The sequence below is a fragment of the Monodelphis domestica genome, chromosome 2 (genome assembly GCF_027887165.1).
Source record: "Monodelphis domestica isolate mMonDom1 chromosome 2, mMonDom1.pri, whole genome shotgun sequence".
NCBI classification, from domain to species: domain Eukaryota; kingdom Metazoa; phylum Chordata; class Mammalia; order Didelphimorphia; family Didelphidae; genus Monodelphis; species Monodelphis domestica.
The window spans coordinates 370,135,105-370,142,748 of record NC_077228.1 but is presented as its reverse complement, the minus strand read 5'-3'; the positions used below and the strand labels follow the sequence as shown (position 1 = coordinate 370,142,748).

Here is a 7,644-nt window from a genome sequence, read left to right as displayed (position 1 = left end):
ACAGGAAGTGATTTATTCAAGGCCATCTAGTCAGTAGCAGATCGACTTAGTTCCTTAGCTGCTCTATTTCCCAGTCTAGAATTTCTACTCTATACTATATATCATGAATGTTTATTACTCTTTCCTTTTAGTAACTGTGTAATTCTTGTTTCATTGTTGACAACATCACACATGATTATAGCAAAGGACAATGAGTTTAAAAGAATGAAGCCATGGGAGGGAACACTGTAATTGCAAACCCATTAGGAATTTTCTATGTTAAATTCAACTGAGCATTAGAAGTCATCCTATAGGGGGTCATGGGGGGGGGCAACTTGGTGGTTCAATGGATTGAGAGCCAGGATTAGAAAGTCTTGTATTCAAATTTGACCTCAGATACTTTCTAGCTTGTGACCCTGGGCAAATCATTCAGCCTCCATTGCCTAGCCCTTATTGCTCCTCTGCCTAGGAATACTCAGTATTGAAGGTAAAGGTGAAAAAAAAAGAAGCAGCCATCCTCTGAAGGCACTGCTTTGAAAGCAGACCTACCTACCTATTTCTTCACTTTATAATATTCCTTTGGATAGACCAAGCCACAATGGATATAAATTTGATTAACCCACAGGAACTAACTGTGATTGGGAAAACAGGTAATTCGTGATTGCCTTCTGACCCAAGTTTGATGTGTTTGTCATCATATGAATACACCAACCAAAGGCATTTCTCACTTTCAAAGTAAAATGGTGCTACAAGGCTCTGCCTCATTTTGGACTCTCTTCTCTACTGATTTGAAAACTGAAGCACCTGATGACAATGAACTAAGGCTGTTGGAGCTGCAACTAAGATGAAAATTCAGTCATTCGACATCAATATGTTCCATGGTAAAGCTCGTTGTTCAAGGTAAGAAAAGAAAATTGTGAAATCCTCCTTTCCAGATCAAACAACTTATTTCATTTCGATTATGAGTTTTGGAAGAGAAATCAAAACTAGTAGATGCCATGTACATGTGGCATCATCAAGGTCCCAGGACACTTAGTTGGGAGAAGCTATTATTTCCTTCAAAGAGTCCCTTGAGGGATGGGATGGGGAAAAGTTTTTAGAAATCATTTTATATGGTCTCTAGTAAGTAATACTTGATTTTTTCACCCATAATCCTGCTAATCACCAGATCCTTGAGCAACCCTACTTTATAAGAAAGAATGCATCTATCTATTTTTTGTATCTTGATACATTCTATGTATTTATGCATTGATATATTCCTTTATATATATATATATATATATATATATATATATATATATATAGAGAGAGAGAGAGAGAGAGAGAGAGAGAGAGAGAGAGAGAGACTGGATCTGTAATTTCATTAGTATAGGGAACTCCCAAATGAGGAAACTCCCTCTATCAATATGGGGCAACTCCTTCTCTGTAACTTCAAGTCTTTGAGAGTTGCCTAGAACATTCAATTGCCAAGAGTAACAAAGTTAAAACATGTCAAGGCAGAATTTGAACCCTGGCCAAGTCATGCTGGCTTTCCATACCATATGCCATATTGCTTCTCCTTTATTGCTATGGTAAAGAACTATGGTCAGAACCCCAGTGGAGGCTGGGTTAGCTCGAAAGGTTTCCTAACATCCAAGTCACTCACTCCTTCCTCTTGCTTCCAAACTGCTGGAAAAAGAATATCTCCCAGTGTGGATGAAATACTCACTTTTCCCTTCCAGAATCTTCTAATGAAAAGTGATTCCCCACTGGACATTCCAGAGCCCTGCCCTTGAACAGGGCTTTCCCTCTTCACAGCACAAAGACCACTGGCTGTTCTACCAGAGCTAAAATGTAGATCTGTGAAAGCAGTCTGTGTCAATAGTGCTATCTCGAGGATCACATGACCTGGCCTTTGTATCCTTTCTGCTGCTGTGTTAGTGGCCATGGCCAATGATTGAGACAGGGGATAGCCAGGGATGAAAAAATGCACAATCAGGAAACCAGCTCTCAAAAGGGTAAGCAAAGGCAGCCCTCAAACCCTTCTCCCACCAGGACAGAACAAATTACCTACTTCTCTGCTTGGTCAATTTGGGGAAGACATGAGATAGACTAAGTAGAAAGAAAAGGAAACTAGATCTCAGGCCTGGAGACCATTGGATTTATTCTGATGGAAGCACAAGGCAGATTGCATGGATCACCTTGGAGACCATCTTCTTCTTGCTGAAAGATAACCCTACCTCAGTAGCAGCTGTCCCACCAGCCCAGCTTTCTCAACTTAGGCTTGGATATCAAGCTAATCAGTTTGATCTGACAGATTTTAATTAAATTAATTAAGGCTTTTCTGAATGGGCCTGATTAGCATCCTACAGAGGTTTTCTTTCTGGAAAGCAGCCCTGCTGGGATCAGCACTAATACTTTCCTTTCCTCTAATAATGAAGATGTCTTTATTTTGCTTAGATTACTAATGGAGAGGTGGGGGTGGGAGTTAGTAGCTTGCCCCCCCCCCCCTTGGTTGGTATTGTTTGTTGAGTATTTTTTATTTTTCTCTCTTTAAAAAATAAACTTAGAGCAGTGGAGATTTAGTACCTAGGTACTGATTACATGACTAATTTTAAATCTTCTAGAATGGGTAAGATTTGGTTATTATTTAAGGAATTTTCTAGAGTAACCTCATTTAATATAATTTTTAGCATCCCAAACACCTTACATTTAAGAGCCATGAGGATAAGCCATAGCACTTTCCAAATCTTCCCTCTGTCCTAATTTTTCCTACATCATATCCTATTTATGGTTCTAGATCAAACTGAGTGGTCAAGAAGTAGAATGTCTACATATTTTAGAGAACTAAGAATGACTTCACATGAAAACACTTGGAAGAACAATCTCTATCCTGTCTTTGTTTCTTTGTTACAGTTTTATTTTTTTTAAACCCTTACCTTCATCTTGGAGTCAATACTGCCTATAGTTTTTAAATGCTCCAAGTATCAACAAGGTTTCCACAGGTATGATTTGTTAAGACACAGTCTGGATACTCTAGAACCTATGTAATCTAACAGTCTCAACAATATTCCTACAGGTTTGGTAAGTACCAATTTTGTGTTTTTAGAAGGCTTGAATTGTGTAAAGGCTTTAATAACGTATGATTTTAAGATCTGCAATAACAAATGAAGCTTAAAGAAATCGATACATGGAGAATGAGATTTTCTTTTGGACATAACTGATGTGGGAATTTGTTTTGTTTAAATCCACGTTTGTAGCAGGATTTGATTTTTCTTTCTTTCTTGAAAAGGAGAAATGGTGGGTGGGAGGTGAGATAGAGAATGCAAGATATGAAAATAAAATGAAATTTAAAAAAAACTACATAATATAATGGAGATAGATTTGAAAAAATCAACTGCCCAAAGTAATTTTGGGAGTTCCCTATCAGGGAAATCACAAATCCAGTGTCTCTCTCTTTATTTATACTTTTATACATGTATACAATGTTTATATGTGTTAAATGTGGTTTCTTGATGAAAAAGGAAAGAATATGCATCGCAATCTTGTAATATTCACAGTATAATATTGGAAAACAAGTGATTGCAAGAAAAGATATGACATATTAGATTTTAAAAGATTTTTTAAAGAAACAAAAAATAATAAAGTAAACAGAGAGATACAGATCAAGAAGCAAGATGGTCAGGAATCCTAAGAGCCAGAGCAGGGCCTGAGGTCTAAAGCAGTCAAAGATCTATTTTCTCTGTCCAGCTCAAGAAGAAAAGGAGGTAGAATAGGTGAGAACCAGAGAGGCATAAATTGCTGTGATCTAAGTTGGCCAATCCAAACATTTGTTATTCCCCTCCTCTTTGGCTGGGCAATAGTGACTCTCTTTTGAAGCATGTTCCTTTATTCTGCTACAACTTGTTCTTTAGAGAACTAGTTTTACTCCTCATAAATATCTGTGGTCGACTTAGAAAAGAAGTCCTGAAATCAGGCAGAAGAAACTACTAAGAAAAATAAAGTTGTGTTTTTCCCTTCAGATTCAAATACACTACACACCCTAGCAAAGCAGTAAAAGCTCGGACTTACGACCCTTCCATCCAGGTTTTGCATCCTACAAAGCGTCCTATCTCTCTTCTTGTGCAATAGGAAATTCTCTAAGGATTAAGGTTGTTATTACCATTCACTTGGGCAACTAGCAATCATGGTAATCATGTTTTATTGGGATATTTCTAAGATGTTAGCATGAAGACTAACTAAGCAACTGAGGGCAGAACATGTGGATAAACACAAGGGAAAAAAGAGGAGTTAAGGAATGTCATAAGGCCACATTTTCCATTTAAAATGGCCTCCTATTCTTATCTATAAGGAGTTAACTCAGATTTAAACATTTCTCTTCAAGTATTTTTGGAAAGAAGACTCACTCATTCCCTTTGCCCTCTACCCCCTTTTTATTCTATGATTATAGGCTTGGGAATATTAAAACAACATTAAAAAAAAAAAAAACTAGAGAATTCTACCACCAAAAAAAAAAGGTGTTTATTGGCTTCATTTCCCTGTTATCACTCAGTTCTCATGTAAATATATAACCATCCTTTCTCTTTCCTTATCTATTGTAACCAAGCCTCCCCACAATTCCTACACACCCACTCATACAGCCTCAGAATTTTGTTTGGGGCATTAACACCAAGCTTATTTCAGCACTAATGTAATGATAATAATACACTCAACTGTGGTAGGGTTGCCAACTTGTCCATATCAGACTAGTTTGGCTGGTATCTTATCATAGGATTGTTGATATAGAAATAGAAGGACTTTAGAGGCCATTTAGTCCAATCTATTCATTTTATAGATGATGAAACTGAAGTCCAGAGAGGGAAACAACATCACACAGGTAAAACGGTAAATGACAAAGATAAGAGATGAACCCATTTCCTCCCATTCTAAAGCCATGGGGAACAGAAGAATAAAAGGAAGGCTGAGAAATAAAAGGAGGGGAAATGACTGGGAGGGGATGAGAAATAGGATTTTTACTTCCAGAAGAAATCACCTGAAACCAGTGATGAAAAGTAACTTCTTGTTGTTTATTCATTCATGTCCTACTCTTTATGATCCCTTTTGAGGTTTTCTTGTCTAGAGATTCTGGAATGGTTTACCATTTCCTTCTCTGACTCATTTGACAGATGAGGAAACAGAGGCAAATGAAGTTAAGCGACTTGCTCAAGGTCACACAGTAAGTAAATGTCTGAGACCAGATTTAAACTCAGAAAGTAGCAGAAAAGTAAAGGAAGAGATAAAATTTTTTTTAATGGATTTTGCCTTTTGCTGCAGCAGGGGAGTGAAATAAAAACAGAGCCAAACAGTATTTGGGGTTTCAAAAATCTACATGGAATCTAATTACATAAGAGTGCTGGACTTGGAGTCAACTTGGAGTTACCTCAGACAACTTATTAGTTGTGTGATCGTGGACAAGTCACTTCTACTCTCTGAGCCTCAGTATCCCCATCTGGAAAATGAGGAAGTCTAATGAGATGGCCTTTCAGACTCTGTACAGCTCTAAATCCACTGGTCCCATAATCCCACATTTTTTCTATCATTTGATTGTACCTGTCTGACCAGAAACTCAGTTGTTTTCTTCTTCTTTAAAAAAACAAACAAACTCCTTCCTACTATCCTACATTTGTTATAATTATCTGTTTCAATGTCTGAGAGCAGGAAGGGCTAAGCAAACAGGGTTAAATGACTTGATCAGGGTCATACAACTAGGAAGTATCTGAGGCCATATTTGAACTCAGGTCCTCTTGACTCCAGAACCAGTACTCTATCCACTTTGCTATCTAGCTGCCCCCCATTAACTTTCTTTTTCATAGGCATGGGAGTTTGGGAAAAGGTGAGGAGGAAAGAGATTGGCAACAGAGGAGTGACAGACATTTAAGAACAAATTCTACCATCTTCTTTTACAGTCCTAAGGAAATGAAAGAGCAGCAAAACAAAAACAGAAGTTCCCCCTAAAACAGTAACTTTTAAAATTATGATGTAGATGAATCCTTTGGGTATGTTAAAGTTTGCTTTATTTTTAGAATTTCATCATCTCATTCTACTCTTGACCAGAAAAGCATTCACTCTGGCGTCCAAATGCAAATGAAAAGCCCTTAAAAACAATAGAGGGTGTTTATATGCGCCAAGGCTCTGTTACAAAAAATCCAAGTACAATGAAAAAAATTAGTTTTGCTAACAAGTAGCAAGTCATATTAAAGCGATCTAATGTGAGAGAAGCAAGAAATAAACAGAGTAGACCATGATCAAAGGTGATCCCTAGACAAATAGGGGTAATTCTGAGCCTGCCATAGAATCCCAAGATAAATTAGATGGCTACCACCCATTTATAGCCCCCAAGGCCTTTTCTGATTAGATTTTCCAGACCTGAAAGTAATTTTGGTGGCATAGCTCCTGATTTAACCTAGCATGGGGGTTCCTTGAATTGAACTGAATCAAGAGGTCAAGGATAAAGGAATCTTAATTTTTAAATGGATTTTTGACAGATTCCTTTCTCACAAGTGCTTCCCAGACTTGAGAGGAAAAAAGAAAGGGATTCCTTCACTGGGAACTAGTTCAGTTTGAGGTGAAAGAAATGATGGGGTCTGGGGAGTTTCATCAACAAGCTAAAAGAACAGATTTTACTCCACATTAAGAGAAATTTATTGGGCAATTTTCTGATTCTGAAGCCATAACTTCAAAGTATACACTGCTTTGAGGAATGTATACCTATTTGCATATGATATTTCTGAGTGTTTTGTGGTATACAAACTTCAATCCATCCATGTTGTGTATAGGTAGACCAAAAAGTTAGCAGTTTACCTGTCTGTCTATCCATCCATCCATTAAAAATTTATTGTCTGTGATTGCACATATAAAATCTATATGAGATTGTTTTCCATCTCAAGAGGAATAGGGATTTGGGGGATGGTGGAAGGGAGAGAATTCGAGACTCATTATTCTTTGAAAAATGTTGGAAACTTTTTACATGTAATTGGGGTAAAAATATAAATAAATTAATAAATATACTGTCTTCAGGGCTAAGACAATGGAAGGAGATGCAAAGTTTTATCTTTCTTTACCTATTTTAGACAGGTGCTACATAGGGAAGGACCATAGCCAGGGAACAGAAGATTGAAAGGATGATGGTCAGTGATCAATAAGGCCAAAGCCCACCTTTTTAACACTGGTATTTTCTAGGTTATTATGTTTTGTTTGATTGATTTAGGCATTCATTCATTCACTCATTTATGCTGTATTATTTTGTCATATATTATTTATTTATGCTATAAATCATAGAACGTCACAGTCTTAGAAGAATGAAAATGAGAGCATGCTATAGTAGAATGAATACTGGATTTGGGGTCAAGAAGAACTAGGTTTAAATCCCACTTCCCTGGGTCTCAGTTTCTTCATCTATAGAAAGAGGAGTTGAACTTAAAATACCCTTCCACTTCTAATCTATGACCCTATAAAGCTGGTCCAAAGGATTGAAAGTATAAACGAATGTCAAACTGAAAGAGGTTTGCCAAGAATATACAAGAATATCAGAGATCTTTATTAGAATTAAATACACAAAGTACATTTTTAAGGTGAAAAAATATTTTTGAAAGCTGATATGGGTCACCTAGACGGCTTATAGAGAAAAGAAGGTCCTGAATTCAAATA

At 37.0% G+C, this 7,644-nt stretch overlaps 1 long non-coding RNA gene across 2 annotated transcripts; it reads left to right on the top strand.

The window, feature by feature from the left end:
- Positions 1-268: 268 nt before the first annotated feature.
- On the top strand, positions 269-7,170 carry LOC107648945 (uncharacterized). 2 transcript variants are annotated; one of them, XR_008916634.1, is made up of 3 exons: positions 269-879; positions 1,701-3,042; positions 4,793-7,028. It is a non-coding gene; the product is annotated as an uncharacterized LOC107648945 (long non-coding RNA). The 2 variants fall into 2 exon arrangements; XR_008916635.1 differs by lacking the exon at positions 1,701-3,042 and adding an exon at positions 7,068-7,170 and having other exon boundaries at positions 284-879; positions 5,124-5,173.
- Positions 7,171-7,644: the final 474 nt, after the last annotated feature.